A 27,296-nucleotide genomic window follows, 5' to 3' on the forward strand; every position below is an offset into this window, starting at 1 on the left:
AAATCAAAACAGTAACCTTGAAAATACATCACTCTTTTTTCCAAATACAGTATAAAACGCCAAACCTAATTTGTCACCTTAAAGAATACATTCATGAATGTACAAAGTATCTCCTTCAACCAGAAGTAAAGTGTCCTCTAAATACAGACTGTCAACACGACTTTGGCAGCAAGTCACCAAGAATCAAAACTAATAAAAAAATATGAACACCTACATTATCAACATGCTGTAATATTAATCATTACTTTCAACCACCAAGTTCCACTGCTTGTCATTAAAAAAAAAAAAAAGTGTTAACTAATGCAGTTCGAGAAATTTCCAATAGGTGAGGGAGCCTTAGTGAAAAATTAACCTGTGCCAAAGAAAACACTACAAATTTGACGTTTCATAAACAACTGTGTGAAACAGCAATCCAAAATTAATAGCGAAATAAAAAATTATTTTGCTTCAATTAGCAGCTTGGCTACTAGTGAACAAATTACAAAGATGTAATTTAAGCTCAGCAGCTAAGCAGGCCTGTTTGCAGAACTGAATTAGGAAAGTTGCATAGGAATATCATATTCAGTATGCTGTTCAGTTACATCACAGCCCTGAATAACAAGAGAATGTGTACCAAAAGCAGTTAGCTTCAGAATGCATCTTTTGTGTCTCAAATAAAATCTCTCATATTATTCAAACACCAAGATAAAAACTGAATCATTCTAACAATATCATACAATATTTCTTTCTAGCAGTAATAAAAGATATTTCACTCATATGATAACTACATTTACACCAAATTAGTAGATACAACTGGCTTTGTCAACTCAATGGGGTAATAATAGTAATAATAAAAGCAGCTAATTTATTAAGCACTTAATGTATGCTAGTCACTGTTCTAAGCATTTTCCATGTATGAATTCATTTAATTTTCACAACTGAGCTTCCAGGTATGTGCTGCCATTACTTCAATTAGTTTCCAAATGCTTACATAGTTTAATAACTAAGACCAAATCATTCTTGCTCAACAACTATATAAACAATTCCCCAACATCCAGACACTCCTTCATTCCTCTCAGCAATATAAGACACAAGAACAGATTATCTGTGTAGTCATACAAATTCGATAAATTCACCACTACTAATATGTTCGTTTTTAATGTTGTTCAAACATTCACATGGAAACAGCTCTAGTGTAAATATCCCCAAACAAATGGCTGTATATTATCCAGGAGGGAGCAGTTGGACCGCCAGACTGGGAAAGTACTAGGCCATCTGGCTCTGGCAATCTCTCCAAAACCATCAGCTTTGTTTTCACCCCCAGACTCCAAACAACACATTTTCCACTGTGATGAGTTTACATTTATTTTCCCAAACACAGGTCCTGATCATGCATAAAAATTCCAAACTTCTTCATTCTTCTATGTGCAAGGAAATTCAAATCACCTGCATTTTTTTTTTTTTTTTTTTTTTTTTTGTGGTACGCGGGCCTCTCACTGTTGTGGCCTCTCCCGTTGTGGAGCACAGGCTCCAGATGTGCAGGCTCAGCGGCCATGGTTCACGGGCCCAGCCACTCCGGGATATGTGGGATCTTCCCGGACTGGGGCACGAACCCGTGTCCCCTGCATCGGCAGGCAGACTCACAACCACTGCACCACCAGGGAAGCCCTCACCTGCATTTTTGACATGTTACCAAAGAAGAGAGACAGATGCTAAAATATGGCTTCTAACTATAAACTTGCCGTGTCATTTTTTGTTTGTTTGTTTCCCCAAATATACGAAAGAACCTCTCTGCTGGCCTAGGTGAATTCCTTAGGAACATACTGATACACTAAAAATGTGCTTATCAGGCTTCCCTGGTGGCGCAGTGGTTGAGAGTCCGCCTGCCGATGCAGGGGATGCGGGTTCGTGCCCCGGTCTGTGAAGATCCCACATGCCACGGAGCGGCTGGGGCCGTGAGCCATGGCTGCTGGACCTACGCGTCCGGAGTCTGTGCTCCGCAATGGGAGAGGCCACAACAGTGGGAGGACCACGTACCGCAAAAAAAAAAAAAAAAAAAAAAAGTGCTTATCTACCAATGAAGAACCATGAACAGAAAGGGCTGTTAATCAAATCTATGTAGCTGTGGCAGGATATGATGAAACAATCAATAGGAGAAAATGCACTTGCATCAATAACTTAAAGTACCAGGAACATCAAAACAAATATATAAAGATTAGCTGGAAAGAGAACTATGACAGCAGTTCTGATTATTGTACCTTAGACTTCCCACTGTGCTGGGACTTTTTAGGGGTCCCCTCACAATATCACCTACCTTCAAATCCATACACACAAGGATTATGTGACTTATTATTTTTCCCTTTCCAAAAAAGAGCTGTGGTTTGGGGGCAGGGAACGTTTTGTTTTTGATAGCTTTATGGAATTTGGTACTCTCTCATTGAATTATAAAAATGTCCCTTTCTTCAAAGCAAGATGGTAAGAGGGCAGATAAGTTAAAGTTTTTTTTTTAAAAAAACTATTTAAAGATAACTCACTGAAGCAATCACAGAATGTAATTATATCTCAGATAGTACAGGAAAATCTGAACTGAGGCACATTAAAACTCAGACCTCTCCCACTAAGTTCATTTGAGCTTCTGCAGTAGATACTGTTTCCAGATGCAACAGCCATAAACTTCTGGATCCTACAGGCCTTTCTGCATGCTCACTAATGGAATACCAAAAACAGCAATGACAAAAAACAAAAAAAACCCCTATTTTTAGTCCAGCTAAACTTGGTTTTGAAAAACCCCTCCCAAAAGCAAGCTTCTTATTTTCTAGTTGGTGGACAAATATTTTAAATATAATTATATCCTTAGTGTTTTATAAGAAAAGCATAGGGATAAGAGGGCTCAGATCCTTACACATTCACTTCTAATAAAGCTTTCCCTTTCCTGGTAGAGTCCAAAATTAAGAGTCATTACCCCAAATAGTGTAATGAGACACTTTGAAAAGGTGTGAAATACTGTGTCCTACCAATACATCTTGGTTGATTGAGTACATTTCTGTTTGATCTCAATGCTGCTAACTCCACCCAAGATCACAAACATTCTATGAAACTATAAAGTGCACAGCTAGTTTTGAATTTTGCTTGCCAAAGATTCCCTTCAAGTTTTAACCCCAACTTGTGAGTCAAAGATATGACATCACATACATAAAGCTGCATCTCTGACGTGAAAAATGTTATGATAAATAAGCAGCTAAGAGACACTTGAACTATGCTTAGCTATTCCCACTGAAATTTATGATGTTATTAGAACTCATCAATCACTGAAATTATTCCATTCTGCACTCTAAATATCAAAATCCTGAGTCAATCTACCTGGAAGAATTTCACAAGGGGAAAAAAAAAGTAACTGTTTAATCAGTCACCTTCTGTCAAGACTTACTTTTGATTGAAGGGGTCACTGCACACTTAAATCAAAAATTTAAGAAATTTAAAAATCAGACTTGGCATTTAATTATCACAGAATAATTTCAAGCTAGATGAGAATCCACTGTTTTACTCATCAAAGCTAAAACGTAATAATTGTGTCACAGCTAAGGAAAGTCATGCTCTTCACGCTGATCTGCTTTTTGAAGACTACTGTATTAGCTGTGTACACAAGAAGCTAACCTACTTCCCAAACTCTTACAGCACAGAATCAAGGAACAAGCAACTGGATAACGGGCAGGGATTGCCTTTCAAAGTAAAAGCTACAGAGAAGGCATTAGACAACTATTATGAGCATTAGACAACTATTATGAAAGCAAACAGGTACGCCTGGAAAAAATCTTTTTTCTTGATATTTTTAGACTAAATTCAGATAATTACTAAGCCTTTTGTTCAGCTCACTCCCCACCAAAATATATAATTGCCTACATTTATAATTTTAACTTTCAGTGAGATGTCACAGTATGGCAAGTAACTCTCTTATACCTGCTGCTACTACACTGTATCTTATTCTGGCCCCATCTCCACCACGATAGAATTTATGAAACCGTGCAGTCAAAGAATGCCTTAAGCTATAGTTTTCCTTAAGCTCTATGACCTTGTTAGTAAAATGATATTAGATGTATTGCTTTATAAGAATCAAGATTATTCTTCCTCCTTAGAAGAGTGTGTAAAGTCGGTTCATCTCATAATGGGAAGATCAATTCTTGTGGCACTTTTGGTTTACGGGGTCTAAAATAAAGTTTTGAGAGAAGGTATCACGTCAGACATGTCCTAATTTTGTGTTCCTTACAACTGTCCACTTGCATCAATAACTTAAAGTACCAGGAACATCAAAACAAATATATAAAGATTAGCTGGAAAGAGAACTACAACAGCAGTTCTGATTATCGTACCTTAGACTTCCCATTGTGCTGGAAGTTTTTAGGGGTCCCCTCCTAAATAGGGGTCCCCTTCGTAGAGTTGCCGATAATTTAATATTTAAGTGGCCAATGTTTCACAAGCAGACAAGTCTTACATACTGGTTTGTGGGGACTTTTTATTCTTTAAAAAATAAACTCTAATCAGTACCTAAGGAACATGTATTAGAAGCCATACTTTCCCTCTCCCCCTCCCAGCTTTTCTTTCCTCTGATGGGAATGGCAGGAAAAGGTATCCAGGGTATCAAAGACAATTTTTTAAAGACAAAACTCCACTTAAGACATTTTTGTTTTGATATCATTTGTTTTAAAAATTACTGAAATCAGGCTCTTGCATTTTTTTGCTTGGCAGGAAAAAAATTTAACAAAATACAGAGCGTCCAAATCAAAGGGAATTATCCTATGTAATGATCAAAACCAGTATAGTAATAATAATAAAAAACAATAATAATACCAAAAGTATAAATGTGCGTTTACTCTGAACAATCAACTAAGAAATAAAACAGAGCTTCAAGAAAGTCAAATATTTTAGGCTAATAACTTGAAATAGATCTCAAGAGATATGTATTTATCATTTTAAAAAATACATGTCATACCCTCATGTTTTTCACTTGTTTCAAAATGAAATATGAAGGTAATAATTACAATTAGCTGTTATTAAATTGGTTCCTGCTGAGTAGATTTAAAAACTCCCAACAGGTTATTAATGTGCATTTGGTACAACATATTTAAGCTATGGGTATCTAAAAATAATTTTTAAATATGCATGTATACTCTAATTTGAAACCTTCCAAGCCAGCATCTATGAAAACTACACCCCTTATTTTAAAGGGAATCTTTTAAAACCTCCATCAAGCAAACCAGTCTTAACCCTCTCACTGAATTGGTGGTTAGTACACAATGGGTAACTTTTCTCTTTGTTCTGATTTCTGTCCCCCACCCAATAAAACTGTCTTCTTTTTGTTTTTTGTTTTTTGCGGTACGCGGGCCTCCCACTGCCGTGGCCTCTCCTGCCGCAGAGCACAGGCTGCGGACGCGCAGGCCCAGCGGCCATAGCTCACGGGCCCAGCCGCTCCGCGGCACGTGGGATCCTCCCGGACCGGGGCACGAACCCGCGTCCCCCGCATCGGCAGGCGGACTCCCAACCACTGCGCCACCAGAGAAGCCCAAAACTGTCTTCTTTTTTGTCACGAAATCCTCCAACTACCTAACCAGATATTTAATTCCTAAACTTTTTCTTGAAAAGAAAAAATGTTCATGCGCCTCGTAAAAACGTCAGACCTCTTTTCTGACTCGGCTCATAACTGTGTCTTTTAAACCATATCTCACCTTTAATGTATACCGCTCGGCGCCCGCGTGTTGGAAGCGTAAGAAAATGCCGTCTATGTACCTTTAAGAGCACAAGCTCGCTCACGCTGCCTGGCTTCTTGCCAAACTTGGAGGCAAAAGCAGGGGGATATGTGCAAGATATCTTCTGACAATTGTCGCTCCATCTTCCAGCACTACCACCACCACCATCTCTTCTCTAAAAAATGTGTAGAGTGGGTCAAGCACGCTCTCAGACCACCTCACCGTTCCTGGGGAAGCTGCTTTTGCCCCTCACCCGCTTCCTCTACCTCTGGCCCCCGGGGGAGGCCCTGAGGGTTTGGGTTTCACAAGTTCAGCCCGGTCTGCACCAGGGTCTCTGGGCAACTTTGCGCCCCCTGGGGCCCCCCGGCCAGGTCAAAGGAAGTTCAGCCCGTACTCTCCCCGTGCAGCAACCCGTAGTCTCAAATCGCAAGGTCTGAAGTTCCCTTGAGAAGAAGGGGCCGCCCAGCCATCTCCCGCGCGGCGAGTCAACGTGCTTTGGGGCGCTTGCAAGGCTGCGCTAAGAGCGCGGTCCGCCCTGGCATTGAGAGTTCGAGTCCCAGCCCTCCCGCTAAGGAGTAGCCGGCTTCTTGACTCTCCCAAATTTCGCGACCGTAGTCACCCCCGCAGCGCGAATTTAAGAAAGTCACTTGTTTTGTCACGGAGTCAATGAGGCGAACGTAGAAATCCCGCTGCGTCCTCATTCCTGGGGGAGGGACGGGGGATAGGGGAACGAAGGAGAATTAAGTGAGAGAGGATCTGCAGGAAACAAAGAATGGGGCTCCGAGGCTGATGGAAGGCCGACTGTCCCAGAGAAGCACAGCCAGGACCCCCTTCCCCAGTTTCCGGACGAGGGCCTCTGGCCCAGCCCGAGCACATTTGGAAGGCAGCTCCGCCCCCAAGCACAGCAGCTGGGAACCGGGCGGACCACCCCTCCGCCCGGGTTCTCTCCCTTCCCACGGCTGGAGTCCCTCTGCGTGCTCTTGGGAGCCACCAAGGCCCTGACCGCTCTCGCCCGCTGAACGCAAGGGACCTGGGCATGAAATCTATGCTAAGCCGAGGAACCCGGCCTTAGGACGGGGAAGAAGAAAGAAAGCGGCCCAGCGGGGCCGAGGCGCCACACCTGGGCCCAGGTACGCGCTCGCTAATGCGGCCGCCCTCGAGCCACTCAGGGCCTCCTCAGGTGAAGCCTCTTCGGGCAAAACTTAGGAGAGGCCGGTTTACCCCGAGGATGGCGGACGACTGAGCTTTGCTCCGGGTCCTCGTCCACCTGAAGCTTCCCGCGCCCCCCACCCTTGCCCGGAGCCCCGGGGTGCCGGCGCAGCCCCGACGGGAGCCTCAGCACTGCTGTGGGGGAGCTGGAGCCGGTGGTGAATCCCGTTATTGGTCTTTTCGCTGCTGGCGTCCTGGGTCGCAGCAGGAAGCAAAGACACTAGAGGCGCAGGAGGGAGGTCGGTGTGAGCTAGTGGACCGACTTCGAGGCAACTTTCCCCAAGCGCGGACCCCTGGCCTGGGAGCCAGACAGGCCCGGGAGCAGCAGAAATTGCGACCAACTGGGATCCCTCTGCCGCCCGGAGCCCCTTACTGCTCCAACTTTCCAAAAAACTCCGTGGGGTGCGCACGGGCGATCCCGTTCCTAGGGCCTGGGAGCTCGAGCCCGCGCCAGCAGAGGCAGGAGCTGCACGTGGTCGCGCGGTCGAGGGCGGATTCATCCCGGCGCCCTTGACTCTGGAGTGCGAAGCCGGCCTCGCCTCTCTCCATCTTTCGGGACTCAGCACGAACTTTTTTGGAGCAGAACCTCAGGAACGAGGAGCCCGCGTTCGCCCGGAACGGGAAGCGGCTTGGGGGACCGCGAGCGGGGCGTGTTACGGATGCTTCGCCTTCGCGGGGGAGCGCGCCTCCCGAGGCGCCTGGGCCTGCTCCCCGGCCGGGGGCGAGGGGCAGCGGCGCTGCACCCACTTACTTTTTCCTTCTCCACGAACCCCGCAAAGGCTGCCCCCTCGATCTCCGCGGGCTGGCCCTGTCTGTCGTAGAGGGCCAGGACGAAGTGGAAGAAGTTGGATTTCTGCAGATTGGAAGGTGGCTGCTTCTGAAAGTGAGCCCGGGCCAGACCCACCCCGCTGCGGCCAAAGACGCAGTTAGACGGCTCAGCGGGACAACACCCGCGACCCCTTGTCACCCCTTACACACGCGCGAACCCTCAAATACCCGCCTCCTCTGCCCCCAAAACGCCCCATGGGGCCCCTACACACACCCTCAGGCGCCCCGGGCCCAGCCGGCGACAGGACATGCGTGCTGTCGCCTGGCCATTCCTCCCCGCCGAGGACGTGCGCGCCCCCCGAGCCAGACGAAGAGGTGTGAAAGTTTTGTTTGGGTTTTGAGCAAGAGACAAAACGCTGTACGCGTTTACTCCGACCTGACGCGCACTGCGTGGGGAGGAAGAAAAGTAGCGGTGGATGAGGGGACACGCGATCGTGGAACAAAGCCGGTCGTTTACAACTTAGGGGGAGAGTGGGCATGGGAGTTGGTTCTCGACACCCCCTTGAATCTCCCGTGCGCAGGTGCGAATGGATGGGGAACAAGCTCAGCTCCTCGCTGCAGCAGCCATCCTCCGGGAAACCTCATGCGCCCCCTGCCGCCCCTGCCCAGCCTCGGGTGCCCGGCCTCGGGGAGCCGTCTGTCCCGTCCCCCCGCCCAGAAAAAAGCATGTGGAGACAAAGGATCTGAGGGTGGAACTCAGAGCAGTCAGGAGTGGTCGCTGTGGGAAAGGGAATTGGGGATTTTAAAAAAAGACCTGTCCTGACAAAGGTTCGCTGTTCCGCAGAAATCCTCACACCCTTTCCAGAAATCCTATGGATAAGGGCTGACAGTTGAGCGCGCCCTCCCGGGGGGTGAAGCCTGGGGCGCCGGGGGCACAGGGCGGCCACTGACAGCCCACCCTGGCCAACACAAGGGCGCGCACACACACACACGCGCGCACACACACACACACACACACACACCCTTTCGTTTCTAGCCCAGTTACCCAACTCACTCTCACTACCAACTACCCCCATTTTTATTATCATCGGGGATGGGAACAGTGTTGTGGACACTTGTCCCCAGCCCGGAGAAGATGAGGGTGATGTAATTAGTCATCTTCATTCTTCCCCTTCCGCCCTCTCTGGGCCGGAGAGAGCACGGAGCCACTAGATCTCCCATTCCCCCAAGCCCAGCAGGTGGCCTAAAAAAAGAGGGGGGGCGACCATATATCTCACTTGGGACCAGGAGTCCCCAGAAAGGGTACTGAGGGTGCCCAGGAAAGTTCCCCCAGGTCCATCTCCAAAAGCAGTGCCTCTAGGCCATACAGCCTAGCATCCAGGAGCTGAGAGTGGCAGAGGGGCTAGAAGGGGCCATGGTCCTAGACGGTGGGGAAGACTTTTAGGAGACATCAGAATTAAAGTTAGGAGTTGCTGTTCTTCGGGTGGACCAAGAAAAACTGAAAGCTAAAGGGAGAGGGAGGGAGAACCAGAGAGGAGAAATAAGAGATGATTCTAGGGGGACATGGAAAGAGAAAAGGGGAGAAAAAGGAGTTAAGAGAAGGAAAAAGAGGAAAGAGAAAGAAAGAGTGAAGAAAGAAGAGGGAAGGAGAAGAAAGGGGGAAAGAAAGGAAGTAAAGAAAGGAGGAAGAAAGGAAGGAAGGAAAAGGAGGAAGAAAAGAAGGGGGAAGTAAGGGAGGAAAGGAAGGAGAAGGAAAGTTTTTAAAGAAGGGGAAAAGGAAAGAAAGAAAGGAGGAAGGAAAAGAAGAACGAAGAGAGAGGAAGGAGGAAGAAAGAAATAGAGAAGAAAAGGCAAGGAAAAGAAAGAAAGAAAGAAAGAAAAAGAACAGAAAAAATAGGAAAGGAAAGGAAAAGGAAGGAAAGAAAGAAAAGACAAGGGCTTCCCTGGTTGCGCAGTGGTTGGGAGTCCGCCTGCCGCTGCAGGGGACGCGGGTTCGTGCCCCAGTCCGGGAAGATCCCACATGCCGCGGAGCGGCTGGGCCCGTGAGCCATGGCCGCTGAGCCTGCGCGTCCGGAGCCTGTGCTCCGCAACGGGAGAGGCCACAACAGTGAGAGGCCCGCGTACCGCAAAAAAAAAAAAGAAAAGAAAAGAAAAGACAGGTGGCCTGAAAAGAAACAGCAATCACACAAAAACACAGATATCCAACATCATACTGGTGAGATGCCTCTTCAGGCTTGAAACAAAATGAAAACAGTTACAGACCAGGCATAACCCGAAGGAAAAAAAAAAAAAGGAGAGAGAAAAGGAAGGGAAAATCCAATAAAAAGACCAAAATTTAAAAAACAGAGATGTATGCTTGGCTGTTGGGGATTGTTTGGTTGGTTAATTTTTGGCTTGGGTGCTTTTCTTTTTCTTTTTCTTTTTGTAATGATCACAGGCCAGTGGAAGACAGGAGGGGCTGGAGTTTCCTCTTGTAGAGGTACCGTTCACTTGAAGAAGCAGGAAGAAAAAATAAACCAACCCTGATGGCAATTTAAGAAACAATAGACTCAACTCGTGCTGCCGGCTTTGCTACTTCAAGTGTCATTTTCCACTACCAGGCAAGTTTTTCCTCTCTCTCCCTTTTTTTGTTTTTTGTTTTCCTCCTTCTCTCACAACCAAAGATGTTTCTTTCCTTTCAGTGCGTATAGATGAGGAGGACGCTGGTTGCCCCAGACAGATAAACCAGAGAGGGAGAGTGGGGTGGGGAAAGGGGGGAGGGTAGGGAAAGACAGAGAGGAAAGGAGAGGTGAGGGAGAGAGAGAGGCGGACCCTACTGAACGGAGATTCTGTTTTCTCTTTGCTAAAATAGAAGTGATTTGCAGGCTTTCCCTATGGAATCCAGTTTGACTCTCCGCGGAGCTAAACACAAGCACACTAACCCCAAGGGGAGGAGGCGGGGCCCGCGTGGCAAGGGCCCGCCCCTTCATTTGCATTACGCCATCCTTCCGCCTCGCCTCAGCCAATCGCAGCGCAGGAGCCTGCCGGCTCTTAGCGCAGGGTCACCCTCCCTCGTTAACATCCCTCTATGGCTGGCGCAGGGAGCCGGCCAAAGTTCCTCTCAAAGTGGCGCGCGAAGGATCGCTTAGTACCCGTGTCCGAGCTGGAGAGGAGCGGGGCTGAGCTGGGCAGAGCCGGGCAGGAGAAGGGAGACAGAAGGAAGGGGAGGAGGATATTCTTCTCAGGGATTTGAGCTGGGGTCTGCATCCCGGCCATTGCAGTCAGCTAAGCATCCTCGCCGAGCCCTGAGCACGCTCGAGGCGCACAGGCTGCGCCCTCCCAGGGTCGTGTCCTGCTCCGCTGTCCTGGGACGTCGGGCGCAAAAGTGGAGGAGACGGGAGAGCCCGGGCGGAAGAAGCAGGACGCGCATGCCAGGCGTCCACCTCTTCACTTTGAGGAGGGGTGGTGGTTGGAAAAATGGGTGCGTGAGATCGGCGCTGGGAGCTCGCAGATGGCACTGCCGCCACGCTGGGAGGGTGGGGTGGACCCTGGGCCCCAGCAAGCAAGGTGCCGTGGATCCCCAGGGAGTGGGGGACCCGCGCTCTGCCCCTAGTCAAGCCACTGAAACACCTCGCGCTCCGCCGCTAGCCTGGAGACCGCCGGCATTAGGCGCTGTCCTCACGTGCTCACTTCTCTGGACCATTCCGAGGGCTAGGTAAACCACCGTTTACCTAACGAATGCTCGCACTGCAGCTGTGCCAGGCTGCATTTTAAAATTTGCTCGGATTCAATCCACACCCCCTCATCCCTGTCCCCCAAACAGTTTTTTCCTTAGAGTAACTACCAAAGCAAAAACAACGTTTCTGATTAGTTATCTGGTGTAGAGTTTCTCTCTTCCTCATTTTGTTAAAATGGGGAGCTTGAACAAACCTTTTCCCCCAACTTCGGCCTCTGACACCTGTCAAGAAAGAGAGAGATGGGGAAGGAGGGAATGAAGGGAGGGAGGAAGGGAAGAAGGGAGGGAGGAAGGGAAGACGAAATGAACTCCTCCCTCAGACCTTTCAACTTACATGCTTGTGGCTGGCAAAGGAAATAGCTAGATGTTTCTGGGTAACGTGCCCCATCATTGTTTAGCAGGCTGTAACCTCCAATAAGCACATGGTGAACTTCTGTTTCATTGTCCTCAAAGGAACTCCCTGAATGCAGCCAAGTCTGCTAAGGGCTCCTTTGGGGAAATTGTCTGCCAGAAATCCAGGTCCCCTTTCTGCCGGCCTTTCTTGGCCCTTTGATTTAGGGAGCTCATGGGATCAATGATGGAAAAGTTCACATGCCCATGTTGAATGGAATGGAGACAGGCAGAAGTTAAACTTAGTACTCTTCACAGAGCAGGAAAGTGGGAGCCACTTCCAGGTTCATAAACTAGTTGAAAGACTGTATTTCAGGCCTGAGGATACATGGCTACTGTCTTCAACACTGCTTTATCTCTTGTGCACAAAGCCTGCCCAGTTTCATACCATTTAATTTGGACCACTTCATGTGCTGAGCTCTTCCTCCCTGGTACTGTAATTAATGCCATTTCCTCCCAGATGCTCTTGAAGAGATCTGTTGGTTCCATCAGGATCCCCACACCACCCACCAGAGTTCCTGGCACACAGTATGTGTTCATGAGAGGTATGTCGCTGGAAAAAGGATTATAGGTTTGTGAGGAGGGGAAAGGGGAAGCTGGACATGCTCCATCTCTACAGAATTTAAGTGCACAGTTGAATCTTGGCCTGCTGAAAATTTCCCAAAGCTCCAAGTTTAATCTCCAAGGCCCAAAGGGTCCCCAGAGCCCATCCCTTCCCCTTCCTGGACCATCCCCTTCCTTCTCTCAGGGGATCCTTCAGAGAAGGGGGACCAGGAAGCAGAGGCCACTCTCCTATCAAAGAGTCCCAGGTAGCACTGGCATAAGACCGAGACCTCCCTCTCTTTAATTTCCTGTGCCTCCATTTCACTCTCCAGTAAACAGTGTTAAGACTCCCAAGTTGAGTCTGGTGAGGTACACACCCCAGTGATGGGGAACACACAATGGGACATCAGATCACTGCCAAAGGTGACAGAGAAAGGAGAGACACAGCCACTCTGAGGACCAGGATCAGTGAGAGTAACACAACAGATGGATTTCTAGGGGGTCAAGCAAATCTAGAAGCACTCTGCAAATGATGTGTTTGTGGAGGTGCCTGATGCTGCGTCATCCAAAAGAGAAACTGGCCCAGAGAAAGAAGCCTTCAGCAGCCCAATTCCTGCCACAGAGCCAGTAATCTCCCGGAACTAAATAGGAGGAAGGCAACCTCCACATCCACCAGGCCACGGGAGGAAAAACAAATGGGGGCAGGTATGTTTTGCTACAGCCAAGTCCATTTCGCTATGCAGAGGCAGCAGATACTTCACCTGGGATGCTGAGTGTACTTTATTTTAATCAAGCAGAGTGTATTTGTAGTTTTTCTTCTGGGCATCCTTGTGCTTTCAACCTTGCTCGCTTACCCAGTAAGAAATGTTTAAGTAGGAAGGAAGTTAAAGAGAAGGTGGAAAAGAGACGAAGAGGGTGATAGAAAATGGGGAACAACACCCAGGCCACCAGAATGGTACCTTTTTGTGGATTTCCTCTGGTGAATAATGAACTAGCACTGGCAGTTTGAAACTTCGAAAAATCCCTTAAATGCTTTTCAGTCTTCCCTCATGTAAGGTTTGCACCACCTGCAGAAAGCAAAACGTGTGTGTACAGGGGTGACTATAAAGTATGTACTGAGACTGTCTTCATCCTTTTTACATTATAGTCACATCCTCTGTGGAGAGACAAACTTGTACATTTAGCATTGCCCATGCTTTATAGCATATCTGTGATATGACTTTAGGATAACCTATAACGGTAATCACTTATAAGGTAAACCCTGCTTATCAGCTTAATCAAATGGGGAAAGGAGGAATTTTGTTAGAAATGCAGATTTCCAGGCCTTGTCTAGACCTACAGAATTAGGGAGGAAGAAAGTGAGGGGTAAAGAACATGTATATGAGGAAAATATACAGCAGAATGGGATTATATGTGGAAGGAGCAATTGGAAGCGCTTGATATTTCCCCTGGAGTGAAGACTCGCTTGGGGCTTCTCAGAGTTTCTTTCGCCTGGCGGTGGGTGCGCTTCAGCATCCACCCACTTCCTCTCCGTTGCTCCAGACAGCAGACAAGGCTGCCCAGCCTTCGGGGTCTCCCCGCCCTGGGAGCAACTCAGGCCCTGTGCGCAAGCCCTTCTCCCCACCCCGACCTTGGAAACCATCTCACTCGTGGCTATTCCAACCCTCTTACGTCACAAAGAGATCAATTCCGTTTCCTGAAGAGCATCAGTCGCCGCGGTAACTTCCGGGAAGTGCAAATGGAAACACACCCGCTCCCCAAAAGAGCGGAGACAAGATAAACACCGCCCAGCTAAGCCTAGGGGGACGTCCCAGGGAAAGAGGGAATCTTCTCCGCGAGTCCGCCCCCAGGAGGCCAGACTTGGGAGCTGTCATTCAGAAAATTCCCTCGTTTCGGTCCCCCTTAGGGAGACACGCTCCCAGAAAGGCCGCCTGTTGGGGAAATGCCCCTTGCCTTTTGCCACTAGCCAGAGACCAGAGTGAAACCGGAGGAAAGATGCCTCCTCCAAAGCTGGGAAGAAGGGAAAAGGGAAAGACGGGGTGATGAAGGCCAAAGGTGCGAAGTCCTCCCGCACGCGGCCGGCTCCGAAGGCGGCCCTGCGTGGCCTAGAGTCCCGGGCAGGGTTGGACAGAGGCCAAGGCACTGCCCCAGAGAGGAGAGAGATAGGTGGGTGGAGGGTGGTGGCCCGGGGCCCTGGGAAAGAGAGGACCTGTGTGGGACGTGGTTCTGCAGCGATCCCTGAGCAGCACCCAGATGCTGACAGGGGTGGTCAAACAATGGATCCCGGTCGCCCGTGGCAAATCCCTGCCCCTCCCTTCCTAATGACACTACCCGCTGCCCTGGCCACGGTTCCAGCGGAAATCGTCTGCCCTCCGTCCTTGCTCTCAGTCCTCTCTGGCAAGTGGCAAAGGGAAGGGGGCATTTCCCTGTACCATGAACCCTGATTCCGACACCCAGTGCTGCAGAGAAGCCCCAGCTTGCTCGTCCAGTCTGGCTGATACTTCCAGACCCTGGGAGCGTGCCTCTTCCCACAGCACGGACAGGGAAACTGAGGCCTAGAGAGGGACAAAGTCACCCACAGAGAGCTAGGAGGTAGAAGTCAGGCAAATAACACCGCTGGGGCTCTGGCTTGGGAGTGCTTAGTCTGCCTGGGACGAGGGCTTGAGGCCAGGGGTTCTAATGAACTTTTCCCGGATCGAGCCTGCAGACTCTCGGGTTTCCTCTGGGATGGTCCCCAGATAAGAATAGATCCCATTTGTTGGAGGTTTTATGGGCATAAACTCACTGAATTCCCACAACAGACAAACAAGGTAGGTAAGTTCACCCCTATTTTACAGGTGAGAAAACTGACGCTCCGTGATTAAAATGAAACTTGCCCACAGCTGCATTGCTAATAAACTCGCCGAGCCGAAATTTCTCCAGAGCCTATATATGCTGTGAACCTTGGATCCAAACCACTCACCCAGCTTCGGTGCTCATCTCCCGCATTCGCCTTGGTGCTTGCCCCCCATGGCTCGAAGATCCTTTTAGCTCTTGGGCCTGTAGTTATCCTGGATGACAAAGGAGCATGGGTGCAAGTTGTCCCCCCGAAGGCAGGCAGCAGAGAGTAGAGAGGAGGGTAAACGGTTCTGAAAAGCCATAATACGCGGACTGCATGCGCATTGCAGTGGTCGGATACAGATGCCTGCGTCTCTTGGGGCCGCCAGTGGCACGGCGCGCTAGGGCGCCAGCTATATCCCTGGCTCTGCCACATTTGTTATGTGACCCCCAGTTAGCCGCTTCTCCCCAGCCCTAGCTGAAATTTTAGAGCTCCAGGCGCATGCAAAGTTGCCTAATTGAAATAGACTAAATAAAAGACTGTGGGGAAGACCGGGACGCCCATCAGAGGGTAAAAATCTGGACACCTGCGGATGTGCTTTAATGGAGGAAGGCCACATGGCCTTGGAATGACCATAGCTAAAAGCTGAAGTTACTCCGTGCAGAGACAACACAGTTAGGGGTACTGCCAGAAAGGTCCCAGTCAAAGGCTGCCCCAGGGCGCGAACTTACCCCTCCCCGGACCCTTCCACACAGTCCTCCAGCTGGTGGGATTGGAATTGATCAGGCTGCTTGATTCTGGAGTCTGAATGGCCCTCTCTCCCCGCACGGAAGGAGACTCCAGGGTGGGAGAACAGGGTTGCCGGGCTGTTTGGAAATTAACATCCCTTCAGTAGTGCAGATCCGAAAGAAGGAAATTGAGGCCTCTGAGGATTTGGAGCGGAAGGGAAGGAAAAGGCCTGTTTGCTTAGAGGAAAGTAGAAGGGAGGAGGAGTTTAGCAGACAAGCCCGAGATGTCGCAGTCACAAAAAGTTCTTGAGTGTGTTTTCTTTAAGGTGCAATTCACTGGGTGTTTACGCACCGCTCCGCGCTTGGAGTTCTTTGCTGGATGTGTGTGATGTGAGTGTGCAAGTATGTTTGTACAAACGAAGAGTGGTTGTATATCGTGGGTCTGTGGAATACGACTCTGTGGCATTGAGTGACTTCGCGCACTTGGGTGCATGTGTGCACGTGTGCTTGAGGAGGATTGTTGCACACAAAAGTGAGTACATGAGTGCATGTGTATAGTGTGTGCATGTGTCACGTGTAGACATTCCTCCTTTATGTGAGCGGGTGTGCATGTAATGTGTGTGCAAAAGCATGGTACCTGTGTCTGAGCCTGAGCTTATATGTGATTCGTGTGTCCATATGTGCATGTGAAATCCAGCAAAGTAGTCCCCCAAAGATCTCAGGTCCAGTCAAAGGAAAGGTGCAGACAGGCTGCGGACTGAGCGCCCCATGGCAGGTGTGGAAACTGTGGATCCTTTGACCTGCAGGTAGCAGGAGGTCGCCCACGGGGCGCAGGTGCCGCCCAGAGGCTACAGGTTAGCGCCCAGCTCGGTTCCAGGCGGGCGAGGCAGGTTCCACCGGCATCCGCAAATTATGCGGAATGCGCACGCACTGATCCCTGGTGGACAGTTCCGCACTCTCAATTGTTCCTCGCGCACAGTTTCTGATTATTGATGCCGTGTGTCCTAGAAGAGACTGCTTCGGGTTATCTGCATATTTATTATCTTTATCACCGTCATTATTTGGTGGCTGTATGAAGATGGTGCCAAGCCCACCAAGACCGCCATGCCCCACCTCCCCGAGGCTGCCCTGGACGCGCAGTGACCCGCGGGTGCCCGAATCTTCCCTTTATTTGGAGCCACAGCGCCACCTCGCGACCACACTGCCTCCCTCCCATCACTGCCGCCCATGGCAGAGCCTTTCTTGGTCCAGACCACCCAAGTTCCCATTCTTGGCTTTCCATTCGCTTTTCATGGGAGAAGAGTAGATGTTAAGGAATTCGGTAATGGGGTAAAAAATGGAGAAGGGAAAAATAAGGGCAATTAAAAGTAAAAGACTGGAGGAGAGGAGAAATAGTAAGAAGGAGAATGAAGATAAGGAATCATTGACAAACAAAAGGTGGAAATAGAAAGTAAGTCAATGTGGATCAGGGAGATAAGAAAGACTTGAAGAAAGGCTGCTAGTTCAGGCAGAATGGGGAGAACAAATAAGGAAAGGCAATTCTTACATGACGGTGAAGATGCCATTGTAGGTGTTAGGTTCTGGCTTAGGCACACTGTGGAGCTTCTGATTTGGGCTGAGACCAACACATGACAACGTCTCATTTTTTCAGGTACAGAGCTCACATATGCTGATGTTTGTGGTGGCATTCTGTTATGGCTGCTTCTTTTCTGGGATATATTTTATACCAGGAATACCTTTTGATAATGAATACTGAGTCAAAGGTAAAAGAACTGTCTCAGATGGCCTTGGTTGCTGAGATATGTTAACTCCAAGGTCCACAAGCTGAACTGTGATTGTGTCAGGTTTGGTTGTGAAAGTGTTACCTCAGGGTGTTTTGGAGGGGGAGCTGTAGTCTGCTGTAGGGATGTAGAATGTCCAGCCTCCACAGTGGGTTCTGGAGTTGTGGTTTGCTCTAGGTCCACATGATGAACTGTGACGCTGGATGATGTTGAATACAGACCTTGATGCTTGCTTGGAGTTGGAACTGTCATCTCCTGCTGGAATGGAGATTGTACTACAACGTCCTGAGGTGCCTCTTGAGGCTGAGTAGGGGTCTTCTGCGTGATTGGAGAAGGTAGAGTCTCCGTATTGGATCCTGTAGTAATGGTAAGCTCCACATCCATAGGTTGAATTGTGACTTGAGTCAGGTTTGTCGGTGCAAGTGTCAACAGTTCACCTGACTCAGCAGGTAGAAAGTAGCTGTTTGGCCCCTCTGAAGGAATGCAATAGCCTCCTTCACTGCCCCTTGTCTACGTCCCCTTACCTCCTTTTCTGAAGAGGTTAGTGGTTTGCGGCTTCCCTCTTAGGGTTAGCTACAAAGGCTGGGAAGTGAATGGAGAGGAAGATTCAACAGGTAACTTCTTCCTGCTGCCGGCAAGGCCACGCCCCTAAATTATAACCACGCCTCTTTTGGGAGACTGTCGGGGTGGTTCCGGACCAGCCCGGCCTCCAGTCAGAGTTCAGTCACTCCTTTCGCTCTGCGGAGATCTCGCGGCTATCCTGTGAGTTGTAGTTTGTCTTCAAAGCTACCAGGGCGTTGGGGCCATGCTCCCACATCCTTTCCCATTCCCTTGTAGTAGTGCCTGATGGAAGTTGTAGTTACTATAGAGAGAAACTATTCTGTGTCTTTACAAGGTCAGGTCAACCGCACAAACACTCCTTGGGGTTAGAACAGAGGCCTAATAGGACGGATCTGAATAACAATAATGAGGGGCATACACTAGGGCATGCGGAGAAATAGGTGACTCTACATCTCACTTGGGAGTAGAGGCGCCCTGGTCATTTTAATCTAGTAGGGTTCTTGCATGCAATTACAACTTCAGATAGAGATGAGACTGCAAGCCTAGAAAGGTTGCACATGACTTGCCCAAGGTCGGAGCTGAGCCAGAGAGGTGTTGGAAATGGGCTCTCCAGCTGGAACGTATCTCCTTGGAATCGGTGGTGGTAACGTTAGACAAGAACATGCCGATAGTGTGCATGTAGTGACCCAGGGATGGACATCTGACTCAGGGCAGGGACATATTAGTGTTGCCCACCTCAGACACACAAGTGGTGGCAGGGAAAACACTTTGGAATGTCGCAGCTTATGTGTGTATACAGAAGAGTTATCAGGACTGAAAATCAAGTCCAGAGGAAACCCCAGCTGGGCTAGGGCAGGGCAATGAAAAATTATCAGCAGAAGGAAATGGCTTTCAGCAAACAGTGCTATCATGGACACAGCTTAAGTCCAGGATGAAACTAGGAGCCAGAATAATAGGACAGAAACATAGGACACCAGAGACACGCTCACAGATTAGACCAATGCATACTGGACCAGGAATTCTTACATTCCTTATTCCCAGGGTTCTGTCTCCACAGTGAACTAGGCCTAAGTCCATGGGCAAGAAAATTAAGTGCAGACACCTCGAAAAAATTAGAGGCCTATGAAGGAGGGGACCCTCAGAATCCAGGCCTCAATTTGGGGAGCCTACAACACAAGGTTTCCTAGTCCCTGACAAAGAGAGGACTTCTCCCTCAGTAACCGAGAGCCCCAAACACAGCCCAGAACGGGGGAGGCAAGTTTCCATACATCTGATCATGACCCAAGAGACCAGATGAGGAAAACTGAAGCCTGGGCTCTTTCTCACAGGCTGGGGAAATCAGGCATTGGGTGTCCATCCCTACATCTTACGTTCTCCCCAGAGGGTGGCTTCTGAGCCACCCTAAAACGAACTAAGTTTTCTGCACTCTGGGGGAGCTTTAAGATGCTTGGGGGTGTGTGACAGGGAAAGGAAAATTGCTCTAAACTCTAAAGCACTGCTCTGCAATAGCATTTTCCATGATGATGGAAATGTTCTAAATCTGTGCCGTCCAATGCAGTAGCCACTAGCTCCATGTGGCTACTGAGCACTTAGAAGATCATGGCACTGAGGACCAGAATTTTCTGTTTTGTTTCTGTCTAAGCCATGAAGCTTGTGGGGTCTGATTTCCCCGACCAGCGATTGAACCCCAGCTACAGCAGTGAAAGCGCCAAGTCTCAACAACTGGACTGCCAGAGAACAGAATTGGATGCCAGGGAAATTCTGTTCCCTGAGGAAGAGAATTTTTAAACTTTAACTTAATTTTTAATAGAATTAATTTTCCTCAATTGTAATTAATTTACATTCTAATAGGCATTTGGATAGTGGCTTCTGTAATTGACAATGCAGCTCTAGGGCCTTGGGGATAACGGATTTAGCTAGACAGTGATGGAGGGAAAGCAGGGATAGTTTAGGTCCTCATGAGGACCAGTGTGATCGGGCTGGGTTGAATGTCCTCAAACAACCACAGAAGAATTCTCTTGTCTCTTTATTTCTCATGCTTATCTGTTCCCTCTTTTTCTAAGTTTCTTATCACACTCTGATATCCCCACTCCTTGATGGTCTCCAGTTAGTTGTTGGATGTCTCTTGATGAAGGCGCCTGAGAGACAGAGCTTCGCACTTGTCCCTGCCTGCTCTGTCTCTGGCGGGAGTCAAAGATCACACGCCCAGGCCGCATACCTGATAGTTGTGGCAGGCTGGAGGAACTGTATCCATGGGGTGGTACACCTAGTCTTGGCTGCCTGCTTGCTGCGAGGAGGTTAGCAGGTCATTGTAGGCCCCCTGAGCCTTGGCAGAGCAGGAGTTGTGACTGGGTGGGACAGAAGTCCATGGTATGTGCTGCCCTTCATCCTGCTTTCGAGGAACTGCCTCAGATATAAATGACTTTTGGGTCTGATGTGGGCCCGAAACATGGACAGAGTCAGTTCTTAGAGGGTTCTTGTGTAGGCCAGGATCTCGATTAATTCCTGAGTACTTGTGGAAGTTAGGGTCATGGATATGGTCTGAGCTCCTGTAAATTCCACCACCTTGGGTAAGGCCACATCTCCTTTTGACTTCAGTGGCTTGGGAAACACCTGGATTCTTATGGAGGTCAGAATCTTGAGTAAAGACTTGGCTCCTGCAGACTCCAGAATCTTGGGTCAGACCTGGATTCTTGTAGTCTCCTGAGTCTAGGGTAAGGCTTGAGCCCTTATGGAGGCGAGGGGTTTGCACAAGGCCTAGGCTCTTATGGAGACCACATTTCTGGCAAAGGACTGAGCTCTTGTTGACTGCAGAGTCTTGGGCAAGATATGGACTCTTCTGTGTCCCAGAATCTTGGGTAAAGTCTGGACTCCTAGAGACTGCTGAATCTTGGGCATTACCTGTACTCTTGTCACGTCCAGAATCTTGAAAAGGGCGTGGGCTATGATGGAAGCGAGTTTTTTCAGAAAGCCCTCGACTTCTATAGAGTACAGTTTCTTGGTTTCGTTCTAGATTCCTATAGACTCCAGAATCATGCATAAAGGCTGAGCTCCTCTGAAAGTAAGAACTTTGGAGAAATGATGTGTTCTTGTGGAGGTCAGAGGGTTGGATGATATATAGCCTTTTAAAGAAACGTCCATGTAGAGTAGAACCTAAGATCTTCTGGGAGCTAGAATCTTGGGTAATGACTGGATTCTTCTGAAGGTCAGAGTCTTGGGAAAGGCTTGGATTCTTGCAGAGGTAAGCGTCTTCGGTAAGGCTTCGAAGTTCGTGGAGGCGTGGATCTTGAGCAAGGCCTGGATTCTTGGGGAGGCCTGTGTCTGCAGTAAGGCCCTGGTTCTTGTGGAAGCCCGGATTTGGAGTAAGGCCTTCATTTCTGGAAACTCTACAGCCTTTAGAAGCTCCTGGGGTCCTTTGGAAGACAGAGCCTTGGTTGAGGCCTAGACTCTCATGAATTTCATGGGTTTGGGGATTGTTTGGGGTTTGAGAAATACTGGATAACTGGGGAGGGATTGGGCCCTGGGGAGAGAGGACAGACTGAGGAGACTTGGAGGTTGGGGGAAATGTGGGGGTTTGTATTAAGGTGGAGGGCTTCTGGTGGTTGCTGTGTTGATGAAGGACAAAGGAACTGCGAGAAACAAGAGGCAGAGAAAGAGTGTGTGGGGGAGGAATGGGGCATGGTGAGCTCTGGGCACCGGTCGGAGAATGGAAGCAAGGTTGAAAAGGTGTAGCATCATTGGAGTACACCAGGAATTTGGGGTAGACGGGAGTCTGGGCATCCGTGTTTCTCTTCTCAGAACTGCAAGGATGGAAGCTACAGTAAGCGAAGGTCTTGGACTGTACAAATTTGTCTTTGGCATCATTTGAGATCTTCCATTCCATATTCCCCAACTCCACATAACCCAGTATGGATCCTATGGAGGGCTTGGCACTGTCCCCACTATATTGCTTCAGTGTTTGCTCAGCTGTACCAGAGCTCACCAGACCATGCCCCTCTTGGGGCCTGGAGAGGGTACCCAAGTCATTTCTGGAGTACCCAGAGTTCTGAGGGGGACACACATGGAATAAGTTCTGCTTTATGCTGCGGGCATCGTAGACCACATGGCCAGAGGAGAGGACTTGGCTGAAGGCAGACAAGGTAGAGGGAATAGAATCTAGGATGGGGGTAGGGGTGGTGGAAGGGACTGGAGTGGTCGTCAGGGCCATGACCAGTGCTGGGACAGAGGTTGTGGCAGAGATCGGGACAGGGGCTGGTGTAGGGTCTAGGGCAGGAGTAGTAGCAGGGGCAGAAGTTGGGGGAGGGACCAGAGTGTTGGCATGGGTATAGGTCAGATGAGCATGGGTCAGGGTGCAGAGAGAAGTGTGGCCCAGGGAATGGGCTGAGGCATGTGAGGGGGCCTGGGCTTGGGCCTGGGCTGGGGTATAGGCTGAGGTGTGCTCAGGGCCATGGACCTGGGCAGGGCTGAGCTCAGGGTTTAGGGCTGTGGAGGGTGTCTGGACCTGGGCGATAGTGTGCTCAGGGGGTTGTAATGTGAAGCAAGTCTGGGCCTGAGGTTGGGCGTGCACAGAGGGGTGCTTGTAGGAGAAGTTCTGGGCCTTGGCAGGAGAATGTGCAGGGAGCTGAACTGGGGGGCAGGTCTGGACCCGGGCTTTGGCCTGGGCTGTGTCATAGTCTGGGGTCTTAACCTTGGTCTTTGGGGCAGGCGCATTGGAACCATGTCCCCCTTGCTTATCCTGCGGAGCTTGGAAGATGTCTCTCACCTGGAGTTAAAGGTGGCTTGGGACTTTAAGGCTGTGACCGCAGGGGCCTTCCGAGCTCCCAATACCCCTTCCTTCCACAGTCCCCGTGGAGCCTCCTTGGAAGCCCAAGCCGTCCGCACTGAGGAGGCATCCAGCAGCCCTTAGAAGCCGTCTCATTATCTCTTTCTGGTATCCAGCAGTCAAGGTGTTTTGGGTGCCTGAGCCAGAAGCTTGGGTGATGGCGGAACCAGGGACAAACTCTTGAACACAGGTTCCTTGGATCCACGGGGCAGTGCATGCACATGCGATGTCTGCCTACACAGCTGGCTTGCTTGTCTGCAGGGAAAAGTGGATTGGGACAGGGCCTGGGTTCCTGAGGGCCTGAGAATCAAGTCAGGGATAGAAGAAAGGTGACAGGCCCATATCCCCTGAGCCCACGCTGGCGCCCACTCACCTTTGGGGAAAATACGATTGAAACGTGCCCGCAAGAATCTCTTCAGATGCATCCAGAGATGAGGGAAGCAGGGGAGGGGGGAGGACGGGATCAGGGTGAACCCTGAAATCCAACCCTTGTCCGGCCTCACCCGAGAAGCCCTCCCACCTCCGACCCTTTACAACTCCAGTGCTTCCCCTAACCCACTGCCCAGATCCTGCCCTCACCATAGTCACCGCATTAATCCCCAAGTTGAGCAAGATGAAGCTGAAAAGGATCAGAAGAATTGAACCTCCTAGGTCCTGCCATTTCCGGGGGTGGTGCCAGAGCACGTCTGGGGTAGGTAATGGGATTGCTCAGCCATGGCTGGTGGTCCCAGGACTGCCTGGGTCCCCTGGCCTCCATATATATACTGGGAGACAGACTGGGTCATAATGGGGCAGGTGGTGGCGTCACAGTGAGGGAGGGGGACGAAAAGGTGGGCCAGGCGTGGCATTCCCTGGTTACCCAAGTGAGGTAAGCTGAGACTGGACAGCCAAACAGGGAACGGATTCCGGCACACCTCCCCTCGAGCTGTCAAACATTCGCTCACCGCCCACTGACTCACTTGTTCAAATGTCACATTCCATCTCTTGGCCCCTCCTGAGACTAAAAAGACCTTGGCCTCAGAGCCCTGCGGAAGGCCTGGCTGGAGTCCAGAGCCTCAGCCTTCTTCATGCCCTTCACTGGCTGTGGAGCTGGACCTGCCCAGATGTGGAACCTCCCAGTTTGGAAGCAGCTTCTTGTATGAGGCTCTTTGGGGACAGGGACAGCTGAGACACAGAGGAGGTGCCAAGAGACCAGTGGTTTGGAGACTGCAGCTGCAGATCTACTTAGTGCATGGTATCGGACCAGGAGGGGCCTGCTGGCAGGACTGTGGCCACTAAACCAAGGGGACCCTCAAGCCCAGAAGGGGACACTGGCTTCTTATTGCAGGAAGCCAAAGGCAGGGACCCAAGCTGGCAGAAGGAGTGGCGCTTCCAAGCCACAGACCGCCAATGTTTTCTGGACCATGGCGCTCTTTATTCCTCTCTCCATGCCCTGCCGCTCCCCACCCGCCCCCATTAGCTGCTGGCCAGTTCATTTTCCCAGTCTGGCTTCCGTGCAGAGAGGGCCTCGAGGCCGAGGTGGAAGGTAGCAGCGAGTTGGCCCGCACTTGGCTTCCTGCACTTGCCGCTTCAACTCCAGGCTGTCATACACCTGGTAGTTGGCATTTCCCCCTGGGTTCCGGCTGAGTGGCATGAAGGTGGGCGTGGGTGGAGGGCGTTCGGTAGCCTGGACGTCGGGCAGAGTCTGGGAGGGGTGGAGGAGCAGCGCTGAGCTGGGATCCGAGGCCCACTGGTAGAGGCCTCGGCCAGCACCGTGAGGGAGGCGGAGGCGGCCAGAGGGTGCCGCACAGGCAGCATCTCTGCCCATTCGGCCGCCCAGCGCCGCACCTCGTGGGGATCCCGGGAGTAGTTCAAGTGTCCCGTGGAGTGGTGCGGGCTGTGGTTGGGCTGGCTGTGAGCACAGCTGTGGAGGCTCCGTCCGTGGGCCGGTGGGGAGTTGCGCTGCCATGCTTCGGGCCTGTAGCTCTGAGGCACCAGAGCTGATGGAGGCTCAGAACCCTCCAGACCACGCCGCCGCTGATCCCAGGAGTCATACGGGAGATGGCCCCCTGAGGGGTAAGTTCTGTGACCCCAGGGACCCACGAGCTCTTAGGGGGCAGCCGTCGGGTAAGTGATGGAGACGAGGTCCACTGGTCAGCATCCACATTGCCCCAGATGCGGGATGGCGAGCAAGGGGCCCCGAAGGACTGCAGCCCTAGCTCAGACTTGGCCTCCACACACTTGGGCATGCGGTGCAGCTCGGGCCACAGGTAGAGACAGGCTGGTGGCTGGATGGCCAGGATCCCACCCTGTCGACCCCAGAGGCCCACGTTGGAGGGCAGACCCATCTGCTGGTAGAGCCCTCCCCAGCACCCCCACGGGTACTTGGGTTGTGGGAAGGAAAGTTGGTCCTCCTCCTCCAGGTAGGAGTCCGGGTCCTCCCAGTTAAAGGAGGGCATCGGAGGCAGCTGTGACATCCCGTGGAGGCGATGTGGCCTACGGAAGCCTGAGCAGCTGGAGGGGAATTTTCTAAATTCTTGGGCCTCCCCTGGTGGCTTCAGGGGTGGCGGCTGCAGCTGCGGCTACGGTTGCGGAGATGGTGGTAGGAGGACGAGGAGTTGCAAGTGGGCCGGGCCATTCTCACTTCCACAGGGTCCAGGGTGCAGTGGATGTGGATGTCTTGGGCCTTGGCTGGAGGATGTTTGGAGGAACTTTCACAAGCCTGTGAGATTTCATCTGTGGGAGGCGAGAGTCCGTGAGGGCAGGGCAACTGTCAGAAGATTTCAGGGTTGGGAACCTGGGAGCCTGGGTTTCTAGGGCCCTGGGAATGGCGAGGCGGGGTGCCCCCTAGCTGTCTTCTATAGTTACTTTTCTGAATAATACAATACATGGTCTTGTCTAAGGCATTCTGGAGCCCATGCCATATCTGGTGTGGGGTGGGGTGGGGTGGGTGAAAATGAAGGCCAGGCTCTCTACCCTCACCACCACTCCCAGCCAAGACCGTTCCTGCAGACGGAGGTGCAGGCTGCAGCTGGTTCCCACCCTCAGCCATCTTCACCCCTACTGGTGATCCCCAACCATCGCTGACCATAGTTGCCATGCTGATCCCAATGCTGACAAGAATGACAAGGCCCAGCAACAGGAGTAGGAAGTCCTCCGCATTCTGGGTACTTTCTTGGTATTGATGGCAGCACCCCAGGTTGTCATACCAGAGCTGGTGCTCCATGGTGGGCGGGTCCTAGGGCCGCCTGAACCGTGGGACGCCCCACCTCCCCCAACCCCACCGGCCCTGACCCACACTGCACTCATGCCAGAACCTGGGGACACCCACCAACAGGTGAGGGAGCATGGTCATAATGAGGCCCATTGCAGGGAGTCACAATGCGGAGTTGTCCAATCTTTCATCCACTCAACTGGTCCTTTAGGTGGCCGTCTCTGCCCTCGGCTCCCACTACATGGAGCCTAGTCCCCAGAGTTCAGTCTGTCCTTCTGTCTCCATGGGGCCTTGCTTAACTTGATTTGCAAGCAGGGTTGCTACAGATGAGAGACAGTCTTCATAGTGACTGGATCATGCATATAGGATTTCCTCCATTTCATTGTTCAAGACATTAGGACCGCTTACGTAGCCTGTTGGGCTTCTTAGAACTAGCCTGCAGTTCTTTAAAAGTTTCAAGAGAAGCCAGAAATCCAAATTGCTCTGTGAAATAGCCACATTTTAAAAGTAGCAAACCAATTCAACTTTTAAACTCTGCTGGCCAACAACATGGGCCACACAAAACACACCAGTTTGTAACCTCTGATGTATACTGTATAATGCTTTTGTTCTCATCTTCTCATATGATCCTCAGACTAGGCAGCAGATACTATTATTCGCTTCATTTGACAGATGGAGAAACTGAGGCACAGAGCAGTTTAGTAGCTTGTCCAAAGTTTGAGCATCACAGCTGGAACTTGAGGTTTTTACAGTGTGCTTTTTTATCCTCATTACAAATGCATCCTTTTAGAAAGAACCTTTTCTTATCCTAAAGATAATACATATTACAAAATACAATAAAGTACAGAAAGGTCAAAACAAAGAAAAAACGACCACTAGTCCCAACATGCCAACATAAGCACTATTACTTAGTGTATTTCCTTACAGAAAAAATAATTTCCCTATTCATTCAATCAGAGGTACCGGCTGTATAGGTTAGGATCTGTGCTCGGTGCTGGGGATATTACAGTGAACAGCCATAGTTCCTGCCCTCAGAAGGCTTACAATC

The 27,296-nt window shown here is 50.2% G+C and overlaps 1 protein-coding gene and 1 pseudogene across 2 annotated transcripts in view; both read right to left on the bottom strand.

Moving 5' to 3' along the window:
• Positions 1-27,296, bottom strand: part of LOC307067913 (RAD52 motif-containing protein 1-like) — a gene marked incomplete at both ends in the record, with an annotated part of 278,899 nt that overhangs the window by 142,719 nt on the left and 108,884 nt on the right. The window lies entirely within an intron of this gene.
• Positions 6,206-26,263, bottom strand: LOC307067417 (uncharacterized protein SPEM2-like; annotated as a pseudogene). Its single transcript has 7 exons — positions 26,123-26,263; positions 25,903-25,960; positions 24,502-25,770; positions 7,700-7,837; positions 7,303-7,557; positions 6,942-7,123; positions 6,206-6,423 (listed from the first exon to the last, which is right to left on the bottom strand). The product of its transcript is annotated as an uncharacterized protein SPEM2-like (transcript).

The sequence above is a fragment of the Hyperoodon ampullatus genome (genome assembly GCF_949752795.1).
Source record: "Hyperoodon ampullatus genome assembly, chromosome: 19".
In the NCBI taxonomy this organism is placed as follows: domain Eukaryota; kingdom Metazoa; phylum Chordata; class Mammalia; order Artiodactyla; family Ziphiidae; genus Hyperoodon; species Hyperoodon ampullatus.